This window comes from Pseudophryne corroboree, chromosome 6, assembly GCF_028390025.1.
Source record: "Pseudophryne corroboree isolate aPseCor3 chromosome 6, aPseCor3.hap2, whole genome shotgun sequence".
NCBI classification, from domain to species: domain Eukaryota; kingdom Metazoa; phylum Chordata; class Amphibia; order Anura; family Myobatrachidae; genus Pseudophryne; species Pseudophryne corroboree.
The window spans coordinates 194,461,282-194,475,458 of record NC_086449.1 but is presented as its reverse complement, the minus strand read 5'-3'; the positions used below and the strand labels follow the sequence as shown (position 1 = coordinate 194,475,458).

The window sequence follows — 14,177 nt, the reverse complement described above, 5'->3', positions numbered from 1 at the left end:
TGGGTGGATTGGACGGGTGAGGGAGGGACTGGGCTCTCTCTCTTCAGGCTGCCACTGATGGTGAAAAAAATTATAATTCTTGTCACCAAAGTCTACTAGCACCGTCTCGGCCTGTTTTCATGGGGGGGGGGGCGGCACTGGGTATCGTAAGGCTAGATAGACTGTGCAGGCAAGTCAATCTTGACTATGTAGTGTACTATCTAGTACAAAGTATAGTCAAAATTGGCAATTAGTCAAAATCGTACACAGACAAAATCTCAAGCACAGATAGTCAAAATCTGTACAATCTGTGCTATCTGGGCTCTGGGGGAGTTCAAGGGAAATCGCATAGTCAAAATCGGGCATATCAAGGATCTCACCCTGTGTACACATCTTTACAAAGATCTGTCATTTTGTAGTATATTTCATGGCACTTTCTTCCCAATAAGTTCTATGGGAGTCATTCTGAGTTGTTCGCTCGTTATTTTTTTCTCGCAACGGAGCGATTAGTCGCTAATGCGCATGCTCAATGTCCGCAGTGCGACTGCGCCAAGTAAATTTGCTATGCAGTTAGGAATTTTACTCACGGCATTACGAGGTTTTTTCTTCGTTCTGGTGATCGTAATGTGATTGACAGGAAGTGGGTGTTTCTGGGCGGAAACTGGCCGTTTTATGGGAGTGTGTGAAAAAACGCTACCGTTTCTGGGAAAAACGCGGGAGTGGCTGGAGAAACGGAGGAGTGTCTGGGTGAACGCTGGGTGTGTTTGTGACGTCAAACCAGGAACGACAAGCACTGAACTGATCGCACTGGCAGAGTAAGTCTCGAGCTACTCAGAAACTGCACAGAGAAGTCTTTTCGCAATATTGCGAATCTTTCGTTTGCAATTTTACTATGCTAAGATTCACTCCCAGTAGGCGGCGGCTTAGCGTGTGCAAAGCTGCTAAAAGCAGCTTGCGAGCGAACAACTCGGAATGACCCCCTATGTACGGTGTACTTATGTAATATTTACAGTCTCTGCTTATCTTCTTTTCTTAGAGAAGTCATAATAAAAGGAAAGACCTCAAGGATATCACGCCATGGATGTTTATTGATAGCAAGCAATGGTGAGTAATGCTAACTGGTGGGAAACAAATGAGCAAGTGGATATTATTGTTTAATAATGACTTGTAATAATGTGTTTTCACAATGCTGAACATTTAATCCATCAATTCCTGCATTTGCCCTACTATGCCATACTATATGTCCACTGTGTGACAATGCATTTAGTGCTGTGTCTAGTATAAATATTATTTATTTAAATTGTTTATGTTAGGTAGGTATGATATGCCAACATTCATCATGTAGCCTCTGGAGGAATGTCAACATTATAAAATGTACCGGCTGAAGCGGAGTACCCACAGGTGGCTTCTGGGTGTCGGCAGTCATGTGACCATCAGTTCTGGTAGTGTTATCTGATGCGGTAGCGTTCCAGTAAGTATAGTCCTCCTATCCCTAATTCTAATCCCCAGCCCTAACACTCCTTCTAGTGCATAACCCTAGCCTCCCACTCCCATATCCTCCTAACCCTGTGCCTAATCCTCCCATCCGACAACCTAAACCTAATGTTAGAATTCTGTCAGTGTCGGCATTTCAAACTTTGACATTGATATTGTCGATCTAATGACTACAGTATATCCCGCTTATGTTAACTTTGGCAGGGAAGGATTAAGGGAGGAGCGGCAGTGGTGGCCATCCCAGGGCCCAACACATTATGGGACCCCCCACACTGCATTTTCAATTGGATGAACCTCCCTTTGACTGGGACGGGGGGGGGGGGTTTGCAGGAATTTTAGTAGTAGGGGCCCCACGCCTTCATTGCCCTGGGCCCCCACCAGCCTTAATCCAGCCATGAGTTTTGGTCAATTATTAATATGAATTTTCTACAAATCTCAAAGTACAAAGGGCAGATATAACATGTGCAGAGAGAGTTAGATTTGGGTGGGGTGTGTTAAAGCTAAAAATAGGATTTTAATATACCTACCGGTAAATCCTTTTCTCGTAGTCTGTAGAGGATGCTGGGGTCCACTTTAGTACCATGGGGTATAGATGGTTCCGCAGGAGCCCTGGGCACTTTAAGACTTTTTAGCTGTGTGAACTGGTTCCTCCCTCTATGCCCCTCCTCCATACCTCAGTATAGGAACTGTGCCCGAGGAGACAGACAACTTCGAGAGAAGGATAAACTAGTGGTGAGATTCATACCAGCTCAACGTGCCTCACAAAATGGCATACATCTGACAACATGTCACGAAACATTGAATAACAGAACAGCAACTACTGTAAAATAACTTAACACATGAGAAACTGTGTAAGAAAACAAAACAAACAATGCAGGAAAAATGGAGCACTGGGCGGGCACCCAGCATCCTCTACGGACTACGAGAAAAGGATTTACCGGTAGGTATAAAAAAATACTATTTTCTCTTACGTCCTAGAGGATGCTGGGGTCCACTTTAGTACCATGGGGATATTCCAAAGCTCCCAGTACGGGCGGGAAAGTGCTAATGTTCCTGCAGCACTGACTGACCAAATAAAAGTCGTCAGCAGCCAAGGTGTCAAACCTGTAAAATTTAGCAAACGTGTTTGCACCTGACCAAGTAGCCGCTCTTCAAATTTGCAAAGCCGAGACACCCCGGGCAGCCGCCCAGGAAGAACCCACTTTTCTTGTAGAGTGGGCCTTTACCGAAGTCGGTATTGGCAATCCTGCCGTGGAATGAGCATGCTGAATAGTACCCCTAATCCAGCGTGCTATTGTCTGCTTAGAAGCAGGACCCCCAATCTTGTTGGGGTCATAGAGGACCAACAGAGCCTCTGTTTTCCTAATTCGAGCCATTTGTGCAACATAAGTCTTCAAAGCCCTGACGACATCTAAGGACTTGGGAACGGCTGAGGTGTCAGAAGCCACTGGCACCACTACAGGTTGATTAATATGGAAAGAAGACACAACCTTCGGAAGAAATTGCTAACGTGTTCTTAGTTCAGCCCTATCTTCATGAAAAATCAAGTAAGGGCTCTTGTGAGACAAAGCCCCTAACTCAGACACGCGTCTGCCTGACGCCAAGGTCAGCAGCATGATCACTTTTCAAGTGAGAGACTTCAACTCCACCTACTGCAGAGGTTCAAACCAGTCTGACTTGAGGTACTGCAACATCACATTAAGGTCCCATGGTGCCGCGGGGGGCACAAATGGTGGTTGGATGTGCAGAACTCCCTTAACGAACGTCTGAACCTCAGGAAGGGAAGCCAATTGTTTCTGAAAGAAACTGGACAAAGCCGAAATTTGGACCTTGATAGATCCCAATCTTAAGCCCGCATCCACACCAGCCTATAGAAATAGGAGAAGACGTCCTAATTGAAACTCCGCCGCAAGAGACTTCTTGGATTCACACCAAGAAACATATTTTCTCCAAATACGATGGTAATGTCTAGACGTTACCCCTTTTCTGGCCTGAATAAGTGTGGGAATTACTTAATTTGGAATACCTTTACGAGCTAGGATCTGGCGTTCAACAGCCATGCCGTCAAACGTAGCCACAGTAAGTCTGGATAAACCAGCGGCCCTTGCTGAAGGAGGTCCTCTCGAAGAGGAAAAACCAGAGGATCTTCCAACAGTAACTCCTGAAGATCTGGATACCAAGCCCTTCTTGGCCAATCTGGGGTAATGAGTATCGCCCGCACCTTTGTTCTTCTTATAATCTTGAGAGTTTTTAGTATTAGTGGAAGTGGAGGGAAGACATACACTGACTGGAACACCCACTGGGTTACCAGTGCATCCACTGCTATTGCTTGTGGGTCTCGACCTGGAACAATATTTCTGAAGTTTTTTGTTCAGACAAGACGCCATCCTGTCTACCTGAGGAACGCCCCAATAACTTGTTATTTCTGCAAACACTTCGGGGTGGAGGCCCCATTCTCCTGGATGGAGATGGTGTCTACTGAGGAAGTCTGATTCCCAGTTGTCCACTCCCGGAATGAAGACCGCCGACAGAGCTGTCGCATGTCTTTCTGCCCAGAGGAGTATTTTTGTCACCTCTTCCATGGCCGCTCTGCTTTTCGTTCCTCCTTGATGATTTATGTAAGCCACCGCTGTTACATTGTCTGACTTGATCTGGATGGTACGCTCTTGAAGAAGATGCGCCGCTTGCTGAAGGCCGTTGTAAACCGCTCTCAACTCCAGAACATTTATGTGAAAAAGAGCTTCTTGACTGGACCACCTTCCTTGGAAAGTTTCCCCTTGCATGACTACTCCCCAACCTTGGAGACTTGCATCCGTGGTCACCAGGATCCAGGCATGAATCCCGAACCTGCGTCCCTTCAGGAGGTGAGAAGTTTGTAGCCACCACAGGAGAGAAATCCTTGTCTTTGCTGACAGGATTATCGTTCGATGCATATGAAGATGCGATCCGGACCACTTGTCCAGCAGGTCCCACTGGAAAACTCTGGCATGGAATTGGCCGTAATGTAGTGCCTCATAAGCTGCTACCATCTTTCCCATCAGGCGGATCAGTGGATCGACACGCGTGCTGGTTTCAAAAGTAGTTTGACCAGCCTCTGAATTTCCAGAGCATTCTTCATAGGTAGGAATACTTTCTGTACTTCGGTGCCCAGAATCATTCCCAGGAATGATAACCTCATCGTTGGTTCCAACTGGGATTTCGGAAGGTATATAATCCAACCGTGATGCTGAAGCACCGTCATGGACAGTGCGATGTTCTGCAATAAAGTTTCCCTGGATCTCGCTTTTATGAGGAGATCGTCCAGGTAAGGGATGATGTTGACTCCCTTCTTGCGAAGGAGAACCAACATCTCCACCATCACTTTGGTGAATATTCTCGGAGCTGTGGAGAGGCCGAACGGCTACGTTTGAAACTGATAATGGCATTCCTGAACGGCAAATCTCAGGTAAGCTTGATGTGGAGGGTATATGGGAACATGCAAATAAGCATCTTTGATGTCCACCGACACCATAAATTCCTCCTCCTCCAGATTGGAAATCACCGCCCTCAGTGATTCCGACTTGAATTTGAACCGTTTCAAGTGAAGAGTCAACGATTATAGGTTTAAAATCGGTCTTACCGAGCCGTCCAGCTTCGGCACTACAAACAGACTTGAATAAAATTCTGTTTCTCGCTGAAGCACAGGAACCAAGGAAATTACCCTGTCTTGACATAATTTCTGGATTGCGTCCAGCACTTTTTTTCTGTCCTGAACAGAAAATTGGTAAGGCTGATTTGAAAAATCGGCCTGGGGGAAGATCTTGAAATTCCAGTTTGTACCCTGGAGATACTATCTGTAGTAGACCGGCCCCACCCGATTGGACTCCTGCAGGGGAGCCCCAGCGTCATGCTGTGGTTTTAGCAGAAGCAGCGGTTGTCTTCTGCTCTTAGGAACCTGCAGGCTTCCGACCTCTTCCTTGCCCTCGACCCACGAAGAAGGGGGTACCTTTTGCCTTTTTGTACTTGTTTGGCCGAAAGGACTGCATTGGAGGTGGTGCAGAAGGCAGAAAAGCTGACTTGCCTGATGTCGTCGTCGAAATCATGGCGTCTAATTTGTCACCAAATAGTGCCTCGCCATTGTAAGTGAGTGCCTCAATATTTCTCTTTGATTCTGCATCAGCGTTCCATTGACGAATCCATAGAGCCCTGCGGGCTGAAATCGCCATAGCGGAGGATCTTGAATTTAATAAACCAATATCCTTTATCGCTTCTACCAAATAACCTGCAGCATCCTTGATATGACTGAGGCGTTCCATTAGCAATATACATGGATTTTACGTCGATTCTAATTTACGGTCAGCAGGATCTTTCAATGAAGCTGACCTTTTTCTTAGGTAGTGGTGTTGTATCAGGAAATTCCAACACCTCTTTTATAGCGACTATTATACATTGAATGCTTTTTGCTAATTTAGGATCAACCCCTCTCAACTCCCAGTGTCGACATCGGTGTCGGAATCTGTGTCTGTGTCCCCATGCATAATTTGGTCCAGAGACCTTTTTTGTGAGCTGGAAGTGTTGGGAGTGGAGGAAAGTGAGGGAATCGCAGATAACACGTCTTCCACAGACTGTCTCCAAAACTTAGTCTGTTGTTCAGACTCTGAATTTTTTTTAGCAAGGAGTGACATATTACTTTGCAATTGTCTTACTAATCCTGGTTCCTTTTGAGAGGGAAGGGCCACCATACTACCCTCTTCTGCGTCAAAATTGGGTTCCTCCGGGGAAGAATCCTCCCTGTGTTCTGACATGTCACACACATGTACCAAACACACAAACACACAGACCCACAGGCACGTGGGCTTAATGGGGACAGACCTTCCTAAAGTCTGTAAGAGAAACACACAGAGGGATTTGCCAGCACACCCAATGCGCCCCGTACGTAATTTATATATATCACAAATTACCGTAACAGCGCTGATTAAATAAATATAATGTATATAATAACAATATCCCCCCGTCCCCCTTAAAAACCCCTGGTACTTGTGACAGTGGTTTGAGGCGACAGCACATCGCGCTTCTGTGGAGAGAAAATGGCGCCAGTGAATGTACTGGCAACGCTGAGGAGAAGTCCCGCCGTTCTAATGGCGCGCTTCTCCCTCAGAAAAACAAACATATTTTATACTGGCCAGGGCTGGCATCTCCTCAGCTTTCAGGGAGATGCCTTTTGCCAGTGAGAGTAAGGATTTTCTATGTCCTCAGAGCACGCCCCCCCCCCCCTGCGCTCTGCACCCTGTGCTGAGAACATGGCGCGCAGCCGCTGCTGCTCTTGTACCTGTATGCCGCCTGGATGACCGGAGGAGCCCTCTCTGTAGGACTCGGGTAACTACTCACCTGTCTTCTGACTTCTGGCTCTGTTAGGGGGTGGCGGCAGTGCTGTGGGAGTGAACGCAGGCTAGGCTGGAGCTGTGTTCAGTACCCTTCAGGAGCTAAGAGAAATATATATAGGTGCGCTATCAATAGCAGCTGGTACGGGGGTGGTAAAGTCTCCGAATTATGGTAGAATAAAACAAACAGGATTGTACCAGCGCTTGCTGTTATGAAACAAATAAAAAAATTGTCTGAGCGGTTTAGATAAAAAGAATTTTACACATTTATTTAAAAACACACTTAACACATTTTAAAACTAAAATGTAAAGGCCATATAAACAACCTGCATGGGTATCATATTATACTGGTTTTTCACATGGGCTGGCTAGGATTTACTCTGACAGGAAACACCTCCTTAATCGGCTATTAGCAAATTCCGATGTTTTTGCAGTAGGAGTGTCCTCAGTGATAAGATGGTGAGGGTCCACTTTATATGGAAATCCGGAATTAATCTGGTTCCAAATCAGCCACAGCACAAATGAAGGCCGAGGATAAATTCCAAAGGCAAGAGTGACCAAAAAAATGCCAGCAGTCCAGCGATCCCAAAGGCGGGTATACACAAAGCAAGCTCAACGCGTTTCACTGGTAGATCAAGTCCAGCTTCCTCAGGAGCATGTATGTAATGGTCTGTAGATAGGCCTTTTTATACTCTACTAGATGGTGTAATTGGTTGCACCTGACAAATATATTAAAAATTAAACCGCTCAGAAAAATACATTTATTAATAACTCATAGGTCACTTACATAGGTCACTTACATATAAAGTGGACCCTCACCATCTTATCACTGAGGACACTCCTACTGCAAAAACATCGGAATTTGCGAATAGCCGATTAAGGAGGTATTACCCGGTGACTTATCCTGTCAGAGTGAATCCTAGCCAGCCCATATGAAAAACCAGTATAATATGATACCCATGCAGGTTGTTTATATGGCCTTTACATTTTAGTTTTAAAATGTGTTAAGTGTGTTTTTAAATAAATGTGTAAAATTATTTTTATCTAAACCGCTCAGACAATTTTTTCATTTGTTTCATAACAGCAAGCGCTGGTACAATCCTGTTTGTTTTACCCTTCAGGAGCTAATGGTGTCCTGTCAGCGGAAGCAGAACCATTGAACTAACTAAGTTGGTTCCTACTCCCCCCCCCCCCTAAGTCCCACGAAGCAGGGAAACTGTTGCCAGCAGTTTCCCTGTAAAAGAAAAAACCTAAAAGTCTATTTTTCAGCAGAACTCAGTAAAGCTCCACTAGAGTGCACCCAGTCTCGTTGGGCACATTTTCTAAACTGAGGTCTGGAGGAGGGACATAGAGGGAGGAGCCAGTTCACACAGCTAAAAAGTCTTAAAGTGCCAAGGGCTCCTGCGGAACCATCTATACCCCACGGTACTAAAGTGGACCCCTGCATCCTCTAGAACGTAAGAGAAATCTAAATTGCAGTGTAACAATATAGCAGCCAGTATTTATCCTGCACAGAAACAAAATAACCCACCCAAATCTAACTCTCTCTGCACACTATAAATCCCCCCCCCCCCCCCTTCCTGCAGTGGACATGGTTTTGCCCATCTGCTAACAAATTTGCTGCTACGATCAGGTCTGAATTAGGCCCCATGAATAGCAATTCTCATACTTGAGTACTTTTTCCATAATTTTTAGATAATTTTGCTTTATTTGCCAGTGGTATACTAAGTAGCAATTAGCAACAGTGGCGCACCCAGGGGGGGGGGGGTTCCGAGCACCCAGAAACCCCCCTCCACTAAAAAAAATAAAATATATATATATATTTTTAATTTTTTTAGCTGCATGAGTATTATTAATGGCTGTCTAGCGTCCTCTGCAGCCTGCTGTCTTCCTGGTGGCACTTGTAAGTGCAATAAAAGTTTACTTTATTTTAATTATAGTACATATATATCCATGTGCATACATATATACACATGTATATACATACATACATATAAACACACACACACATATGATATATATATATGCACTGTATGTGTGTGTACATATATATATATATATATGCATGTTTAATATGCTATGTATGTGTGTGTGTATGTATATATATATATATATATATATATGTGTGTGTTTAGATATATGTATATATATATATATATATATATATATATGCACACACACACACACACACACACACACACACACACACACACACACACACACACACACACACACACACACACACACACACACACACACACACTAGTTTTACGGACCCAGCATATACTGGGTCACCTCAGTCCCCACCCCCGTGATTGGTTCCGCCCAGTTCTGGAAATTCCCCCATGCAAATCCTGCGTTTGCCACTGAGCAAGTAACTTTGTATCTGGGCAAAACCATGTTGCACTGCAGGTAGGGCAGATGTAACATGCAGAGAGTGGGTGGGGCGTGTCCAAAGACTCCAAACTGAAATTAAAATTACAGTGTAAAACTAAAGCTGCCCAGAATTTGTGGGCTACATGCAGAAGCAGCCAGTAGTTACCCTGCATAGAAAAATCAAACAAGTATTTGCTCCCCTTGCATGGCAACATGGTTTGTTCCAATTACAGAGTTACTTGTTTTGTTTTTTGTTTTTTTACTTTCAACTCAGAATCAGTGATATTAGAAAAGCCATTCTTACATGAATATCATAGTAAACAGTTCTTTGGGGTGACTTTTTTGTTGTATTTGCTTTCTTTGATAGGGCTGCAGTTCTATATAATGCTGTGAAGAGGACATGTGTGGATGTGCATGGGAAAAGTGTCCTGTTGATGTAACCTTATGCATGTTGTGAATTCAAAATCTAACAAGCGTGGCTAAGCTCTAGAAATGCCAAGTCTGATACACTGGCGCGGACACTGCCCATGTGTCACTGCCCTCACGATCGGATTGAACTTGTTTATTTTGATTATTTTATTTTCCCTGAGCTTGGAGTTTTCCTTTAAGGAGTACCAGTGTGGAGGCTGCTTATCCAAAAGAAGGAGACTAATGTTGACACAGCAAACAAGTTATGAAGCATTCTGTGTGACTCATCTATTCTAATTCTGACTCATAGACTCCCAGGCAGAACTTGCAAGGACGACATTTATTAAACTGGTTTAACATTAATAACTACTGAAGAATAACAGTAGAGTGTTTGTAACAGTTACAAATGAATTGCTGAAACCGTTATGGGTAAAACAAGCTCTGGTATCATTGTTCATTGTATCAACACAATACAGTGATGCTATCAACAACTGAGATACATAATTCCATCCTGTGCAAGGTTTCTGTATTCTCAGCCACTGCATTTCATGCAGAATATGACTCCTAATAGACTACCTCAGTACTTTTTCCCTTTGGAGTCTAATATATATATTTTTACTGATACATGTCATGTTAGACTTTGAACAATATCTGTCTAGTTTCTAAATATAAATTGTATATTATTGAGGCTTTAGTGGTCCTTGTCTGCATTAAGCTAAAATGTTAAAATTCCATAAATAGCATTAAACAGTGTATGAACCAATGAATACTCTGAAAAAAGTTTTCAGCCTAGGCTGTCAAGGCTGCAGCCCTGAGGCTCCACTGTCCAAGTTCTACTCCAGGGGTACATGCAGGATTTCTAGAAGAGTTTTCCCAAATGTGAGATTTCAAAAGAAAGACAAAAAAAGAAGTATTATGATAAGACAGCAATAATAACATACAATAAAACAGAAAGTATCCTAATGAACAATGGGGGTCATTCCGAGTTGATCGCTAGTGAAAAATGTTCGCAGCACAGCGATTAAGTGAAAAACCAGCACTTCTGCGCATGCGTATGCGGCGCAGTGCACACGCACAAAGTACTTTCACAACGGCTGATGTATTTTTACACAAGGTCTAGCGTCGCTTTTCAGTCGCAATGGCAGCCGCAGAGTGATTGACAGGAAGAGGGCGTTTCTGGGTGTCAACTGACCGTTTTCAGGGAGTGTTTGAAAAAACGCAGGCATGCCAGGAAAAACGCGGAACTGAATGGTCTGAAGTGATCGCAAGCGCTGAGTAGGTCTGGAGCTACTCTAAAACTGCACAAAATTATTTTGTAGCCGCTGTGCGATCCTTTCATTCGCACTTCTGCTAAGCTAAAATACACTCCCAGTGGGAGGCGGCATAGCGTTTGCACGGCTGCTTTAAACAGCTAGCAAACGATCAACTTGGAATGACCCCCAATATACAATACAGAGAGCACGTCAGTAATAGTCATACACTACAGAGGACAACCCCAGTGCCATCCATTCAATACAGAGAAAATCTCAGTGACCACCACATAGTATAATCCCATAATCATGAATTAGTCCTCCTCATAAATTATTAAGGTCTTCAACATTATCAGAACACCATTCAACATTATTAACCTATTTATAGTTATTAGCATGGCAGGAAGAGGACCTGATGCCTGTATTTTGTGAGTAATGAAGTGGAGAATGAGGGCTGTGTGGGGGAGTGGTTATTTAATAAAAATATACAACATTCCGTTTGGTGTCTTGTCTTTATTTTTATATTTTGTTTACAGGCTGACTACAAGCATCAGCAGGCAGATACATTTTAACTATTGACCTTATGACACTGTCGACCTTTTGGCTTTCAACATTTTGACCAATGTCCACATTTTGGTGTCAACATTTTGATTGTCTGAGTTTTTACTGTCTAAATTTTGACTACATCCATCATATACCTTGGTGTTACACGTTATGATGTTATGATCGTATAAAGTTTATTGACAGCTACATTTTTAGATTAGCAGCTAGAAGCTAAAAAATAATTGAGACCCAGGGGGTAATTCAGATCTGACCGCTGCTGTGCGTTTTCACATAGTGTGCGATCAGATCCAAACTGCGCATGCATCTGAGCCGCAATTCGGCTGCGTGTCGCAGGGCTGCAATGGGGATTGCCGGTCAGCTATGGAATTGTGCGAAGGATACATTTGCACGGGTGTTCGCAAGGAGATTGACAGGAAGAGGCCATTTCTGGGTGGCAACTGACCATTTTCCGGGAGTGTCCGGAAAACACAGGTGGGCTCAGGCATTTTGAGGGAGGGTGTCTGACGTCAGCTCCGGCTCCGATCAGGAGGATTCAATCACATTGATTCAGCGGCTGAGTAAGTACTGGGTTGTGCAGAGACTACACAAACTGCTTTTTGTGCAGTTCTGCTAATGAAGCGATCGCACACTTGCACAGCATTTCCCCCTCCCCTGGTAGGCAGCGACTATCTGATCGCAGGACAGCAAAAATCGCTGCCTAGCGATCAGATCTGAATTAGGCCCCTGATTCATGATATACAGATGTAGCCAGGCTCATCCATCCTGCGGCTCTGCTGCATGGACACAAGTTCTGCACTGAGGAGCAGGTGCGAATTAGAACGTCAAGCTGTGGCTTAGTATGCTTCCATAGGAGTGTCAGTTTCCAATAAAACAAAAGTTTTTCTTACAGAAATCTATTGTTTTTACTCAATGTATAGTTCAGATAATTTTGGACCAGAACCTGCCAATTTTTCCTGCAGTTTAGTTAAGTTTTATTACCAAGGAGCCTAGTTATCCAAATATATTTGCAGATCATTCCCCGCGAAAGCAGCCGCTTACAGGGGATAGCTACAAATATTAAGTATCCCCTGAATGAACCATGGAGGGACCAAATATCGGCTTTATCTGTTTTATTGTCTCTCCATTTCCGACAGCAGTTGCAGCCACCATAGGTTTCTATGTTTGTTATGAAGCCGTCAGATTAACCAAGCTTCACCCTGACAGGATTACACCACCTCCAGATGGCGTCACCCTATAATAGCCGCAGTGTATGTCAGGGGCCTGAACCAGGAAGCAGTGTGATAGTTTTATGCTTCCAGCTCTTCCTGGGGAGAGGGGGGAGGGGGTCTTATTAGTTCCCATCTCCTAGTGAGAGATTGTTAGTAAATGTGTGTGAAAAAATTTATTTTATTTGCTAATTTATGCAAAATTACTAGAGGGGGTCCCCTATCACATGTACAGTGCATTTAAATTGTATACATAGACAGGATCTCCATCCTGTGCTTTATTATTATTATTATTATTATTATTATTATTATCATTATTATTATATATATGTTACATTATAGGACCATGATGCATTCACTGCAGTGCCTAGTCTGGTAGATTATACTGCATGCACTCTCTGTATTAGATTATATATTTATAAAGGGACCAAGACCACTGCAGTACCCATATTGTCTGCAGGCTATGTCTTGTCTAATGGCTGGCCAAGCCTCTGTTGTGGCCACACCCCTTAAACATGGGCCCCTACCACTGCACTCACCAGATGGGTCTGTAATGCCACAGTCCGACACTGACTCAGTTGCTGCTACACCCACACTACCCCTGCTACTACAGCCTTAAACACATATAGGTGTCCTTGCTGCTTACCACTGGTTGGCATTGCCTGCTGCATGGGACATCCACACAGTTAAATATATTTCTAAGAAAATTTTAGAAAAGAAACTGAAGAGAACATAGAAGTTGTAATTGCCCTGGGTGCTTATCAAGAGGGCCGATCTCCTCTGCATGGGTACCAAGAGAAGGGGAGGAGCAGTACAGATGACCTGTCCCCAGGCCATTGTAGAAGCCCGAGCTCATCTCCCTGCAATGTTGCAATCATGCCTGCAGATGCGCCTCATAGTGTATGCTAAGAGGGGACGTGGTTACACCCCCTGCAGCAACCACGCCCCCCAGCGCTCAGGTCTGTCCAAAGTCTGGGTGGTCCTGCTCTTCAGATATGCCCAAATTTAAGGATAATTCTGTCACTTGCGCCAACCGGATGGCAGGATTGAACTTGACCTAAAGCATGACCTAGTAGAACTATAGGGGACATTTACTAAGCAGTGATAAGAGCGGAGAAGTGAGACAGTGGAGAAGTGCCCATGGCAACTAATCAGCACTCTACATCTATAATTTGCATACTATAAAATTATACAGAGCAGCTGATTGGTTGATGGGGCAACTTCTCCACTGGCTCACTTCTCCGCTCTTATCACTGCTTAGTAAATGTCCCCCTATGTCTTTACTCAACAAAATAAATTAGCTAAGAATTCCATAGTGTAAAGTCCCGCTTTACATTAACAAACACTTTCAAAGCTATCAACCCGTGCAAATCAATCACACACAGCAAGTCGCAGGCGTTGTGGTAATGTCGCTTGTTAATTCTGTAGTGTGCAACGTATAGGAAGTGCACAAGACAGTTGGGAAATCATTGTGATCACAAAAAAAATAGCAAATAAGATAGGAGGACAGTGTAGAAGGCTGTCAGTGGCCATAAGCAAAG

The 14,177-nt window shown here is 44.0% G+C and overlaps 1 long non-coding RNA gene across 1 annotated transcript; it reads left to right on the top strand.

Moving 5' to 3' along the window:
• The first annotated feature begins 1,014 nt into the window (after positions 1–1,014).
• Positions 1,015–11,345, top strand: LOC134935123 (uncharacterized). The gene is made up of 3 exons (XR_010179914.1): positions 1,015–1,083; positions 1,293–1,450; positions 9,577–11,345. It is a non-coding gene; the product is annotated as an uncharacterized LOC134935123 (long non-coding RNA).
• Positions 11,346–14,177: the final 2,832 nt, after the last annotated feature.